The sequence below is a fragment of the Triticum aestivum genome, unplaced genomic scaffold, assembly GCF_018294505.1.
Source record: "Triticum aestivum cultivar Chinese Spring unplaced genomic scaffold, IWGSC CS RefSeq v2.1 scaffold74138, whole genome shotgun sequence".
NCBI classification, from domain to species: domain Eukaryota; kingdom Viridiplantae; phylum Streptophyta; class Magnoliopsida; order Poales; family Poaceae; genus Triticum; species Triticum aestivum.
Window position 1 is genome coordinate 5,978 of NW_025225205.1, and position 15,914 is coordinate 21,891.

Here is a 15,914-nt window from a genome sequence, read left to right on the forward strand (position 1 = left end):
TAGGCAACTAACAATTTTTAACCTTTTCTTTACCAAATTAAACTTTGCAACAAAATATGTTGTCTAGATGTGCAACTAGGTGAGCAACCTATATGATGCAATAATAACTAGTACACAAGCAAGCAAGGGATGTAACAACAAGTAAGATTGCAAGAGTAAAGGCACGAAATAACCAAGAGTGGAGCCGGTGGAGACGAGGATGTGTTACCGGAGTTCCTTCCTTTTAAAGGGAAGTACGTCTCCGTTAGAGCGGTGTGGAGGCACAATGCTCCCCAAGAAGCCACTAGGGCCACCGTATTCTCCTCACGCCCTCACACAATGCGAGATGCCGTGATTCCACTATTGGTGCCCTTGAAGGCGGCGACCGAACCTTTACAAGCAAGGTTGGGGCTATCTCCACAACAATCGGAGGCTCCCAACAACAACAACAACAACAACAACACGAAGCTTCACCACAATGGAGTATGGCTTCGAGGTGACCTCAACCGTCTAGGGTGCTCAACACCCAAGAGTAACAAGATCCGCAAGGGATAAGTGGGGGGAATCAAATTTCTCTTGGTGGAAGTGTAGATCTGGGCCTTCTCAACCAATCCCGAGCAAATCAACAAGTTTGATTGGCTAGGGAGAGAGATCGGGCGAAAATGGAGCTTTGAGCAACAATGGAGCTTTGGGGGAAAGAGGTAGGTCAACTAGGAGGAAGAAGACCCCTTTATATAGTGGGGGAACACATCCAACCGTTACCCCACTGAGCAGCCCCGCACAGAGCGGTACTACCGCTGGGGCAGGGCGGTACTACCGCTGAGAGCGGTACTACCGCTCCCTGCTCAGCAGTACTACCGCGCGGAAGGGGAAGCCAGGCCACTGGCCAGAGAGCGGTACTACCGCGGGAGTAGGAGCGGTACTACCGCTCGGAGCGGTGCTACCGCTTCTACTACCGCTTGTAGTGCCACAAAACCCGACACGAGAAAACACCGTCTCGAATCGAGGCGGTAGTAGGCGCGGTACTACTGCGGTACTACGGCCGAACCCTCGAGCGGTACTACCGCTCAACGGAGCGGTACTACCGCTGAGAGCGGTACTACCGCTCGGTGGAGCGGTACTACCGCTGGGGGGCTTCGGCGGTACTACCGCTGTAGATCGCGGTACTACCGCTGGCACAGGACGAAGAAGGTAACGGAAGAGAAGTGCAGCTCCAAAGATGCGAAGGGAAGACGACGGGTGTGATAGGGATGTGTACGTGTTGATTCCACCCTAGTCTTACCAAAGCGGATCCCCTCTTAATAGTACGGTGACTCCTACGAAACTAGTCCACCAACAACGAAACGCAGGAGTTACACCGTCTTGAATAAAACACTGAGGGGAGGAAATCGTCTCGTGCCAATGGATGATTCTCTGAAAGAACTTAACGCACGCGATTAGTCCGCAAAAGCATTGTCATCAATCACCAAAACCACTGGGGAATAAATATGCCCTTACAATCTCCCCCTTTTTGGTGGATTGATGACAATACGGGATTTGCATGAACACGATATATATAGTAAGCATACAAACCCCACGGTCCTAACATGTAGATGGGCTCCCCCTAGATGTGTGCTATTTAGATAAGTGCTTTGGACTGCACAACACACATACTAGGATCAAAGCTCCCCCTACATTTTAGAGACCAATAATCTAAGCATGGTGTATGAGAGCAGCATAGATGATATAACAAGATAAGTACGCAACTCATAAGCTAGATAGACATAGATAATGATACTGGAAATGAAGGTAGCATATGTCTTACACCATATGACTCGAATTTAAGTCTCACTCGAACTTAGGTCTCACAGACAAACCAACCAAAGCAAATGCGAGGAAAATACGAACAAGACACGAATAAGAGACGAAAGACACACTCGCAAATCCCTAAACTCTCTCCCCCTTTGGCATCGAGACACCAAAAAGGAGAGGGAGTGTTGCTACCGCTCCAGGTGAGAGCAAATGAGGGACACATGCATCAGAGCCCAGCGGAATCATCGGCACCACCGTCGTCAGTCTGGAAGTGCTCGGCCTCAGAATCGGTCCACGGGCAGTGCTGCTGAATCCACTCCTCCTCCTCAGTAAGTTGGTCCTCAGATCCACTCTGGACAGTAGCACCCAACTGGCGCATGAGCTCCTTGTGACGACCTCGAGCCTTCTTCTCAGCCACATGAGTCATGTACTGACCGTGAGCCTCCATGTAGAACAGCTTCTTCATCTTAGACTTGAGCTTCTTAGCCCAAGAGGGCTCTGCCTCAGAAGGCATGTAGTCATCATCCTCATCATCATCAGCTGCAGGCTCCTCCTCTGTCTCCATGGCAGCAGCAGACGAAGGGACTCCAGTCTTAGGGGCCTGAGTGCCCCAGTTATCCTTCTTCCTCAGACGCTTGGCATCATGGGAGATCAACTCCCCACACTCCAGTGGCACATTAGGATATATGTGATCCCAGGCTCTCTCAATGAGCAGCATGATGAAGGGACCATAGATCGGGCACTTGCGCTCGGAGATAGCAGAAACCAGCTCAGACCACATCACATGAGAAATATCCAAAGACTCTCCGGTGTGATTTTCCTTCTCACGCTGGCAGAAAAGGAGCATGTCCACAAGATAAGAGTGAACCTGGTCCAGATTCCCAATGCGAGGGAAAAGAGTCTCTCTGAAGATGCGGTGAAGGATATCCAGAAAGGCAGGCAGCTCATAGGTTTCCTTCTTTGTCTCCTGGTTGACCTTCAGAGTGCAGTAGGGCCAGAGAGCTTGCTTGTGGGTGCAATGGGCGCGGGCGTGAGGGCGAAAGCCAACAGGAGACTCAAGTCCAAGATCTTGCACCCCAATCAACTGCATAAACGCTTTCCACTTGACGGAAAGCAACTTGCCATTGGTCATCTAGGTGAGAGTCCTGTCGTCATCAGTCCCAAGGTGAACCGTGGCATAGAATTGGGCCACAATATCAGCATCAAAGTCCTTGTTGAATTTCATAACCCCAAGAATGTTCAGTTGAGTGCACATCTGAAGAGCTTCACCAAAGTAGTCAGGATCTTGCTCCATATGGTCAGTGTCGATGGAGTGCACGTTGACAAAGAAATTCTTCTTGGCTTTGAGAACATCGAAGAAGATGGCAAACTGGAACTTGGACCAGAACGGACGGTTGACCAAAGTGGGTTCTTGGGCAGCTTCATACGGGTTGCGGCGGCGCCTTGCCCAGAACTCCTTTTGCGGCATCTCTGGCACAGTCTTGCCGGGCTTGGGCTTGACCCCTGACTTCTTCTGGAGTTGAGGTGGAGGTGGAGGTGGAGGTGCAACACTTGAGGATCCTCCGGCAGGCTCAGTGGTGCGGTAGCGCTTGGACGTGGCACGTCCGGGATTGACACGACGAGCCTGATGCTCAGGGACCTCATCACCTGGAACCACACACAAGAACACGCAAACAACCAGAAAGCACAAGCATAAGCCACAAAACACGAGCAAAAAGATCAATGAAAGGTAGAATTGGAGTGGAATGTGGTAGAGGGCGGTAGTACCACGACACGCTAGCGGTAGTACCGCTCCACAGGGAGCGGTAGTACCGCCCTGGAGAGGGCGGTAGTACCGCTCGGGGCGGGGAAATAGCAGTTTCCTACTACCGTGGACAGATCTGGCACTACCGTCCTACCAAATTCAAAAATACTCCAACCAAACATCAATGCACACCGTCTAGAAGCATTCTCCATCCTACTCAAGCCTAGATTTGGCCAAAAATCTAAAGATGCAACTGCTACTGCCCCTAAGATGCTAGATTGGAAACCTAGACAAAAAGAACAAGAGAACGGGGGCAATACCGGCATCCATGGCAAGAGGACGAGGTGGGGATCGTTTCCACCGAAGGGAATGGAGAGGGACGGCCCGGAGAGGGAGATCCGCCGGAGCCCTCCCGCGGCGCCGGTTGCTGCAGAGAGAGAAGAACAGGCGAGGGGGCGTGCGAATGGGTATGGGGGAGAAGAAACTCCCCCTGCCCCCGATATAACCCCCGCCCGCGCCTCTCAACGGTAGTACCGCACTGGCGGGCGGTAGTACCGCTTGGAGCGGTAGTACCGCTCGCCAGCGGCGGTAGTACCGCCAGCAACCAAAAACTGCTTCTAGACCAAAAAAACGCACGAAAAAGACGGGAATGCAAAGATACTAAAAACAAAGATCAACAAGACACCAAAAACACGAGTAACGAACCGGAACCCACTCCTTCAAGGCAACCAAACAAAAGAGGGCTCTGGCCTCTCCCAAGAGAGGGCGGTGGTCGGAGCCACCTATGTTTGAGTCAATTGGTATGGCACCGCGAAGAATTATCCTTGGGCCCATGACCAAAACTCGTCTTTGAAGCACAAGTACCATCAAAAATGGCTAATGTGAAAGAGTTGATCGTTTTATGCATAATGGGGGGAGGGAGAGTTCATTGAGAGAACAACACTCCCCTATGTCCATGCCTACATCTAAACTAGACAACAAGTTGAGTGTGGTGGGGGGTGCACGGGTTCAAGTCACATTGCTCAAATCAATGATATTTAGCTCATGCCTTAACTCGCGAAATCTTGCTTCATCCAAGGGCTTCGTGAAAATATCTGCAAGTTTATCATGAGTGTTGACATACTTGAGCTCGATCACCCCTCGCCTAATGTGATCCCGGATGAAGTGATACCGAATCTCAATGTGCTTCGTCTTGAAGTGTTGCACCGGGTTGAGAGAAATCTTGATGGCACTTTCATTATCACACCAAAGAGGCACTTTGTCACAAATGACACCGTACTCCTTTAAAGTTTGCCTCATCCATAGGAGTTGAGCACAACAACTACCGGCCGCCACATACTCTGCTTCGGTGGACGAGAGAGACACACAACTTTGCTTCTTGGAAGACCAACTTACCAAAGAGCAACCAAGAAATTGGCACCCTCCAGAAGTGGACTTCCTATCCACTTTGTCTCCAGCCCAATCGGAATCCGTGAAACCTTCAAGCTTGAAGTTTGCTCCTCTTGGGTACCATAAGCCAAAGTTTGGGGTATGATCCAAATATCGAAAGATTCGCTTGACCGCTACAAAGTGACTTTCCTTTGGTGCGGCTTGAAAACGTGCACACATCCCCACACTCAACATGATATCCGGTCTAGATGCACAAAGGTAAAGCAAGGAGCCAATCATGGAGCGATATACCTTTTGATCCACCGCTTTACCATTGGGATCGATGTCAAGTTGGCACTTGGTAGGCATTGGTGTAGACGCCGGCTTGACATCACTTAGCTTGAATCTTTTAAGCATGTCTTGAGTGTATTTGGCTTGGTTGATGAAGGTTCCTTCTCTTCTTTGTTTGATGTCAAAACCAAGGAAGAACTTCAACTCTCCCATCGAAGACATCTTAAACTTGGAGGTCATGAGAGTGGCAAATTTCTCATTGAAAGCTTTGTTAGGAGAACCAAAGATAATATCATCAACATATAGTTGGCATACAAACAACTCCCCGTTGACCTTCTTAGTAAAAAGAGTGGGATCGATTAGTCCTACTTCAAATCCACGATCTTGTAGCAACTCGGTAAGGTGGTCATACCACGCACGTGGGGCTTGTTTAAGGCCATAGAGTGCCTTATCGAGTTGATACACATGATCCGGGAAGTAGGGGTCCTCGAACCCGGGGGGTTGCTTGACATAAACCAACTCATTAATAGGACCATTAAGAAAAGCACTTTTCACATCCATTTGTTGCAACTTAAAGTTGTGATGAGAAGCATAGGCAATCAACAAACGTATGGATTCAAGACGAGCAACGGGAGCAAAGGTTTCACCGTAGTCGATACCCTCGACTTGGGAGTAGCCTTGTGCTACCAATCTTGCCTTGTTGCGAATGATGTTCCCATGAGCATCTTGCTTGTTCTTAAAGATCCACTTGGTTCCAATGACAATGTGGTTCCCCGATGGCCTTGGCACCAATCTCCATACTTTGTTGTACTCGAAGTTGTTGGGTTCTTCATGCATGGCATTGAGCCAATCCAAGTCTTCGAGCGCCTCATAGACCTTTTGGGGCTCAACACAAGAGACAAACGCGTGATGTTCACAATAGTTTGCTAATTGTCTACGAGTGCTTACCCCCTGCTTCCAACTACGTTTTCGATGAGATGGCCTTGAGTGGTGAGCTTGGAGCAATCTTCGCGGCGCGACGCTCTAATTCCTCCTCGGATGTGGAGGGAGGAGGGTTGACTTGATCATCTTGAGCGCCGTCTTGAGCTTGTTCTTGATCTTGAGCTTGAGTTTGCTCTTGATCTCGAACTTGCTCGAGGGGGAGAACTTGACCTTGGGCATCATTTAGAGGTTCTCCACCATCTTGAGGTTGATCTTGCCCTTGGTCTTGTTCACAAGGTTGAGGGCCTTCACTTTGTTCTTCGGAAGCGTGTGGGTCTTGATGAGGTGATGGCTCTACTTGAGTAGAGCATTGTCCTTCTCCTTCGGCCACAAGGGGTTCCTCAATGGGTAGGATTTGACCAATACCCATTCTTCTTATGGCTTGGGGAGGAATTTCATCACCTACATCACAAGTACCACTTTGCTCCACTTGGGAGCTGTTATTTTCATCAAACTCCACGTTACACGTCTCCTCAATGAGTCCGGTGGACTTGTTGAGGACACGGTAAGCATGAGAGTTTGTAGCATAACTAACAAATATGCCCTCATGAGCTCTAGCCTCAAATTTAGACAAACGAACACCTTTCTTGAGAATGAAACACTTACAACTGAACACCCAGAAGTACTTGAGGTTGGGCTTGTTGCCGGTGAGTATCTCATAAGGAGTCTTGTTCAAGCCTTTGCGAAGATAGAGCCGATTGGATGCATGACATGTGGTGTTGATGGCTTCGGCCCAAAAGTTGTACGGAGACTTGAACTCCGCCATCATGGTCCTTGCCGCATCCATCAACGTCTGGTTCTTCCTCTCCGCAACACCATTTTGTTGAGGGGTATAAGGTGCCGCATATTGATGCTTGATCCCCTCATCACTAAGAAACTCATCCAAGGTGTAGTTCTTGAACTCGGTGCCGTTGTCACTTCTTATTGTCAAGATCTTTGCATCATGTTGGCGTTGAGATTCGTTTGCAAAGTCGATGACGGTTTGTTGAGTCTCACTCTTCCTCTTGAAGAAGTATACCCAAGTGTACCTTGAATAATCATCCACAATCACCAAGCAATACTTTCTTCCTCCAAGACTATCAAAAGATGGAGGCCCGAAGAGATCCATGTGAAGGAGCTCCAAGGGTCTCTTCGAGTAGATGATGGTTGAAGGAGGGTGAGCCTTTTCATGAAGCTTTCCTTCGATATAAGCACTGCAAGCACGATCTTTGGCAAAACTAACATTTGTTAGTCCACGAACATGGTCCCCCTTGAGAAGACTTTGCAAAGATCTCATATTGACGTGGGCTAAGCGGCGATGCCAAAGCCATCCCACGTCAACTTTAGCCATTAGGCATGTCGCGGTCTTAGTGGGTCGCTCTGAAAAGTTAACCACATAGAGACCGTTCTCGACATGCCCAACAAAGGCTACTTTAAGAGTCTTGCTCCACAAGAGGGCCACGGTATCAATATCAAAGAATGTAGCAAAGCCCATGAGTGCAAGTTGACGGACGGAAAGTAAATTGAATGCAAGGGACTCAACAAGCATGACTTTCTCGATCGTTAGATCATGAGAAATGACAACCTTGCCGAGGCCCAATACCTTGGAATGTGATGCATCACCCCACTCGACATTGGTGGGCATAGAAGGAATCTCTTGCACGTCCACCACCAAGTCCTTGCTCCCGGTCATATGATTTGTTGCTCCACTATCGAGCAACCATGATCCCCCATCGGAAGCAAACACCTACACGAGATAAATGCTTGGTTTTAGGTACCCATTTAGTAATGGGTCCTTTTATGTTAGTAACAAGGGTCTTGGGAACCCAAATAGACCATTCAATGTACTCATAATAAGAACCAACAAATCTAGCATAAACATGTCCATCACTAGCACGGCACAACACATATGAAGGGTTAAAGTCGCCGGCTTTGTTTGAGGAAATGCTTTTGCCCTTTTGGACATCAACTTCCTTCACTTTCTCCTTCTTCTTCTCAGAAGCACCCTCTCCCTCTTTCACGAACGTTTGTTTGAGAGGAGGAGGACGATTGGTCTTGTTGTTCTTCTTCTTCTTGCTCTTGGACTTGGGTGCAAACCCAATTCCTTCTTTGGCCACAACTTCCTTTTGATTGCTCAAAAGGTCGTTGAGGTTTTTCTCACCTTGAATGCAAGACACAAGGCCTTTCTCAAGTTGATCCTTCAACTTGGCATTTTCCTCCACAAGATGCACATGCTCACAACAAGGGTTAGTAGCACATGCATTATCAATTAATACCATATGAGGAAAGGTGGCCTTTTCCTTGATTAGCTTAACTTGGAGTTGAGCATGAGACTCTTTGAGGCTAGCATGAGTACCCTTCAAGACCTTGTGGGCCTTGTTAAGTATCTCAAACTCCTCTTTGAGTCTAGCATGATCAACCCCAAGTTTAGCCTTCTCGGAGGTTAGCACACGAGACATGACAAGAGCATGATCGAGATCTTTCTTTAACTTAGCATGGTCATCATTGTGTGACTCCTCAAGAGTCAAACGATGCACACGCTCTTCCTCAAGAGCATTAGAGAGATCCGATATCTCATCGGCATAGTCACGACTATGTCCTTCCATCTTGGAGATGGTTTCTTCGTGAGCCTCGATCATGTCATTGGCCTCACCAAGTTGTTCCAAGAGAGCAACAAAGTGCTTCTTAGACTTTCCCTTGAGCTTACCCATAAAAGACTCAAATTCATTCACTTCCTCATTAGACTCAACATGTCCATCAATGCAATCCTCCAAGGAGGGATTAGTAATGATGGTGGTTGTGATGTTGGGGGTTACCTTGTTTGAAGCTTTAGCCATGAGGCATCTAGCGGTGATGTTTTCGTTGGGTGATTTGAAGAGAGACACCCGGGGAGTAGCAATGGCAATGGACGCCATGGCCGTTGCTTCTTCACTTTCATCATCATTGTCATCCTCTTGGTATTCTTCTTGAACCACCAACCCATGAGTGGGAGTCTTCTTGGGGAAGTTGTTCTTGTTGGGAAGGACTTGGCTTTGTCTTTCCGAATGAACTTGCCACCATTGTCTTCCCGCTTCTCGTAAGGACAATTCGCAACGAAATGGCTCACATTGCCACAGTTGAAGCAAGTTCTAACTCGTTGCTTGCCCTTGACGCCACTTGAGTTGTTCTTGTTGAAGTTGGGTCTTGAGCCCTTCTTGCTCCAAAATTGTCTTGAAGCAAGAGCCATGTGCTCATGGTAGTCAAACTTGGTGTCTTCGGGGTTGCTTTCCTCATCTTCCACTTCTTCTTCTTCCATAGTAACCTTGGCCTTCAAAGCAAGGTTAGGCTTCTTTGCTCTTTGAGAACGGAGCACCGCATTGTCAGCGGTCTTGTCCAAGATGCTCATTGCAACGAACTCATCCAACACTTCACTCGAGGTCATGGTGTGGAAGTCCGGTCGTTGACGAATGACGGAGGACATGGCCTTGTTGTAGGGCATCATGGCCTTGAGGAACTTCCGCTTGATCCAATTGTCATCTGTGTCCTTGCTTCCATGATCTCGAAGTGCCACCGCGAGTTTGGTCACTCTTCGAAAGAGCTCACGAGGTTCTTCATCTTCTTTCATTGCAAACTCATCGGCTTCATCTTGCACCACTTCATAGTTGGAGCGTTGAATGCTAGCACTTCCACGATAGAGACCCTCGACACATTTCCATGCTTCTTTAGCCACGACATGGGGTCGAAGGTGAGGGAGATCTTCGGGAAGGATTGCATCTTGGATGATGAAGAGAGCACTCTCATTGAATTGATTGTCCACGGCTTCTCGAGGGGTGAAGTTGCTTGGGTCATGAGGATAAAAACCTTCTTCAATGATTCTCCAAAGGTTAGTGTTCACATGTTTCAAATGACGCTTAAAGTGATAGACCCAATTATCAAAATCTTCATGTTTCTCATATTTAGGAGGTGGACCGGCATGATTCAAATGAGTGGAGGGGATTGGCCCTCCATAAACCGGGGGTTCCACATGGGCAAAGATGCCGGTGCCATTTCTACCACTAGTAGAAGGACTCTTTTCATTGTTAGCTTCCCCCTTATCGGAGATAGCATCCGTCACCTTGTTAGTAGGATCACCCACTTTCATTGGCGCGGTAGATAGTTTAAGTCCCTCTAGAAATTCATTAAACATGCTTTTAACCTCGGCCGTCATGGAGGTTTTCAATGTGTCCAAAGCCACATTGAATTCCTCACGAGAGACCGAGGTTCCCCCTTCGGCCGAAGACGAGATGGGATTCACACCGGAGTATTCCTCCGCACCATCGTTGGTGTCAACCATACTCTTCGGACGGCAAAGTCCTTAATAAAGAGACGAAGCTCTGATACCAATTGAAAGGATCGATATGGTTGACTAGAGGGGGGGGGTGAATAGGCAACTAACAATTTTTAACTTTTTCTTTACCAAATTAAACTTTGCAACAAAATAGGTTGTCTAGATGTGCAACTAGGTGAGCAACCTATATGATGCAATAACAACTAGTACACAAGCAAGCAAGGGATGTAACAACAAGTAAGCTTGCAAGAGTGAAGGCACGAAATAACCAAGAGTGGAGCCGGTGGAGACGAGGATGTGTTACCGGAGTTCCTTCCTTTTAAAGGGAAGTACGTCTCCTTAGAGCGGTGTGGAGGCACAATGCTCCCCAAGAAGCCACTAGGGCCACCGTATTCTCCTCACGCCCTCACACAATGCGAGATGCCGTGATTCCACTATTGGTGCCCTTGAAGGCGGCGACCGAACCTTTACAAGCAAGGTTGGGGCTATCTCCACAACAATCGGAGGCTCCCAACAACAACAACAACAACACGAAGCTTCACCACAATGGAGTATGGCTTCGAGGTGACCTCAACCATCTAGGGTGCTCAACACCCAAGAGTAACAAGATCCGCAAGAGATAAGTGGGGGGAATCAAATTTCTCTTGGTGGAAGTGTAGATCTGGGCCTTCTCAACCAATCCCGAGCAAATCAACAAGTTTTATTGGCTAGGGAGAGAGATCGGGAGAAAATGGAGCTTTGAGCAACAATGGAGTTTTGGGGGAAAGAGGTAGGTCAACTAGGAGGAAGAAGACCCCTTTATATAGTGGGGGAACACATCCAACCGTTACCCCACTGAGCAGCCCCGCACAGAGCGGTACTACCGCTGGGGCAGGGCAGTACTACCGCTGAGAGCGGTACTACCGCTCCCTGCTCAGCAGTACTACCGCGCGGAAGGGGAAGCCAGGCCACTGGCCCCAGAGCGGTACTACCGCGGGAGTAGGAGCGGTACTACCGCTCGGAGCGGTACTACCGCTTCTACTACCACTTGTAGTGCCGCAAAACCCGACACGAGAAAACACCGTCTCGAATCGAGGCGGTAGTAGGCGCGGTACTACTGCGGTACTACGGCCGAACCCTCGAGCGGTACTACCGCTCAACGGAGCGGTACTACCGCTGAGAGCGGTACTACCGCTCGGTGGAGCGGTACTACCGCTGGGGGGCTTCGGCGGTACTACCGCTGTAGATCGCGGTACTACCGCTGGCACAGGACGAAGAAGGTAACGGAAGAGAAGTGCAGCTCCAAAGATGCGAAGGGAAGACGACGGGTGTGATAGGGATGTGTACGTGTTGATTCCACCCTAGTCTTACCAAAGCGGATCCCCTCTTAATAGTACGGTGACTCCTACGAAACTAGTCCACCAACAACGAAACGGAGGAGTTACACCGTCTTGAATAAAACACCGAGGGGAGGAAATCGTCTCGTGCCAATGGATGATTCTCTGAAAGAACTTAACACACGCGATTAGTCCGCAAAAGCATTGTCATCAATCACCAAAACCACTGGGGAATAAATATGCCCTTACAACTACACCCTACAGTATGCCATGTCTCATATACACCCATGCCGTATCATATGTATAATACCACATTATTCTAAGTATCATCATGTGCTATTTCTACTTCTAGAATACCAGAAAAGCAAACTATGTACATGAAATTTTTTCAAGTGATGCCATATATAGTTTTAGCATATTTTTAACTTCCTTGATTTTTTTGAACAAGAAAGGAGTATGAACAAATTTCAAACCGAAGACTCGAAGCAGGCTTTCGCCCCGCCTTATTAAAGCAAAAACCAAACAGATAACACGGCCCAACGTTAGAAGATGGTGAGGTAGCCCTCATACAATGTCTATCCCGAGAGAACCAGATCACGCAGACCGCATTGTGACTACGCTATCGAAAGAGAACGTAGAAGAACTGAGAACAACGACGCGCTACGCCCTATAGCATCTAAGCTCCACAACAACGCCCTCGGGAGGGACTACGACACTAAGCGTCGCCACTGCTGAGTCCAAAACGAACAAGGGTCTTCACCCAAAACCAGGACATAGAGAGGACACCACGATCACGTCTTCAAGATGAGTGGCGCGCCCGTAAGCGTCACCATCGTCGGCGAGAAAGCACGGAGTCCAGATCAGGCCGGGCGCCAGCCCCCACCCACTTCAGACACACGCACCTACCAACAATGTGCGTGGGGAGAAGATGGCTCGCCGCCGCCGATGGCGGCCGGGCTTTGCACGGCGGGGCGACCTAGCGGCGGAGGAATGACCTTGACTAGTATGTATAATTCCTAGGAGTTCTTATATACTTCCATAGTATCACTAGATGTTCCCATTTACACTATATAATTATTACTATCTCTGCCCGGGTGAATAGGGCATGCACGTACGTAGTTCTAGGTCGATAATTTAACTATCTAAACATGTATTATATGTGACAACAAATATATATTTAGATACTACATCTGCATATGAATCTATAGTGCTATTCTTTTGATGACATATAACACATATCTAGTTAATCAAATCAATGACCTAGAGCTACGCGTATGCCCTATACACCTGGACTGAGGGAGTAGATTGTATGGGACACAGGTATGTTTAACTACAACCGGTACTGGGAAACAATGATTACAAATATATATCATGCTATTTGTGCCAACATTTATAATAGTTTATTGTATGGTGCTCTCACCCATCCTTTATTGCACATTCCTTAATTGTACCCTATTTTAAATTCATACCATTTTACAATTCAGTTATGATCATTATTACTCCCTCCGTTCCTAAATATAAGACATTTTAGGGATTTCATTATAGACTACAAATGGAGCAAAATGGGTGAATCCACACTATAAAGTATGTATATATACATTCGTATGTAGTTTATAGTGGAATCTCTAAAAGGTCTTATATTTAGAAACGGAGGGAGTACTTTTATTGTTCGTGGAAACAATAAGATGAACAGTGGTGTCAGAAACTGGGGATTACATGGCATCCAGCTGGACGCACAATTTAGGCCCATATTCTTCGACGGTTTGGCATAGCGCATGGGAAGTATGGTGGAGCTAGGGACCATTTTACGGCAAAAGTGACACAACCTTATGGGATTTGAACGAGTTTAATGAAATTTAGTGGAACTTGACACAACTAGGTAAACCCCAAATGAATGCGTAGCTGAGTTATATGACTTACCTAACAAGTCAATCTAGCTATTCAGTCAGGGACAGATAATAAACAGGTAAAATCTTTTTCACAATATTATTAAGTGCAAAATGTGATGACATTTCTTTAACCAACCACCGAAAGGTAAAAAAAAGGAATTTACTCTAAAAAATCTTTAAAAATGTGTTCCATAATACAATTCCACAATATAAAGCATAGTTTGACTACTAAAATTCATGCTTTGACCAGCAATTAGTCTGATAATACGTAATTTATGTTACACAGAATATGCGCAATTAGATTCGTATTTAAACGAACTTCCATAAGTTTACAATTTTGTAACCATTGGCTAAATGTTTTATAAAAAATTTAAGATCAAACAGCAATTTGAAAAGTCTTAGTTTTGTATATTATATTATATAATTTAGTGCCCAGGGAGTAATTTACATGTACCTTAATAACTAGAGAGTTGAAGAAAATTATCTCTAGGTAAGCTAGAGGTGCCACAAATAAGTGATTGACATGTGATATGTGCGTACCTCTTCTTCTCTAGACCTTTTTGAAGTTTGTTGATGAGTTGTCTTTCATCCAACCTGGTGAGTTGGCTTTCGTCCAAGTCAAGATCAAGAAGGAGAATCTTCTTCACGTCAGCATTTCGACCAACTGGAACAAAAGCCCCGCAATCAAAATCTCCCTTGATCTTGTCATAAACCATTTTGACAAGAGTGGTCTTGCCCAATCCTCCAAATCCGACTACAGAGACAATCTTCAACTCTTTTTTGGGCAAGTTGTCTTCCTCAAAGAGCAACCTCATTAGCTCTTGATCTCTTTTCCCAGCAATGCCAACAAGCTCTGTCACTTTCGTGTACAGAGCCGCAAGGCGAGGATCAATGGGCGTCACCGCTGCCGGCCTAGCGACAAAGTTGTCGACATTGTACCTTGCACGCCTGTCAGCAACATCTTGTACTTGCTTCTTGATGCTCTTGATTGCATCAGCGATCTCATGGCGGGTCTTCCCCTTGGTGAACAAACCGGCCATCATCTTGGTGAGCCGTTTGAGCTTCTTCGGATTGGCGGCAGGCTCAGAGCCGTCATCGACACGCACCAAGAACTTGTCGACGATGTCCTCCATCTTGAAGGAGAGCTCCCTCACCTCTGCTGCCCAGATCTTGACCTGCTCATCGAGCTGGTCCCGTGGCACCTCGCCCACCTTGCGGAGCGCAGCTTGCATGCTCTTCATCTCTTCCTCAAGAGATCGGACGCCTTCCTTGACGCTCTCCTTGAGCTTGTACTCCTCCTTGAGGAGCTCGACCAGCTTGGGCAGCAGGGAGCCCATGGCACCCGTTGCCATACTCATGGTCATGACTTGTCACTAGTATAGTGGCTTTGTTGTTTGGTCGTGGAGCGAAGAGTGGTTTCAGTGCATTTTGGTGCTTCCACCGCTGCTCTTTATGTATAGAACCGGGGCAAGTTCAAGGGAAAATTAGGTTTCACAAGCATGTAGCCACATGTACTACATCTCTTGGGCCATTCTCCCGTCCGTCCCAATGCAAGTGAAAGTCGTCGGCCGGCCAGGCAGGGCGCGGGGTAACGTGCACTGAATAATACTCCCTCCGTCCAGAAATACTTGTCCTAAAAATGGAGAAAATGGATGTATCTGTAACTAAAATAAGTCTGGATACATCCATATCTAGGACAAGTATTTCCGGATGGAGGGAGTATTCAGCAATACAAGTACAATCACACTAATCTAGGCGCTGAATGCACATTTTGCAATGTTGCATCGGTTCCTGTCATCACATGCACATAGATCATGGCCGGCTGAATGTGCGGTTGGCTCTTTGTGCAGAATGCACTTAAGTCAGACCTCTAATATATGTACAGTGGGAGGTTATAACTTGGTTAGTCCAAAACCTCTTTATTATAACAACCACATCCAACGAGTGACTGTGCTGATGTCGGCCTCTCTAGAAACGAGTGAATGTAGTGTACACACTGTCAATTTCTCTCTTCCTGCATTTCCAACTAAACGAGTGAATGACAACTAAACGAGTCAATTTAATTAGCAGCTAACCATTTCTGTCCGTCAAAAAATTAACACAGTTCTTCATTCTTGTTTTTGCAGTCATCTTGATGTGTGAGCTAGAACCCATGGTTATGGACCAACCTAGCCGGGCAAGTTCACAATATCATGTGCATTTGTTTTCCAGTGCGTGCGGTGTATGCATTTTGAAGTGGTCGTCGGCTAGGGTACGCGGTGACGTGCAGC

At 47.3% G+C, this 15,914-nt stretch overlaps 1 pseudogene; it reads right to left on the reverse strand.

The window, feature by feature from the left end:
- LOC123172107 (disease resistance protein RGA5-like) overlaps positions 1 to 15,027 on the reverse strand; it is a 19,401-nt pseudogene extending 4,374 nt beyond the window's left edge.
- Positions 15,028 to 15,914: the final 887 nt, after the last annotated feature.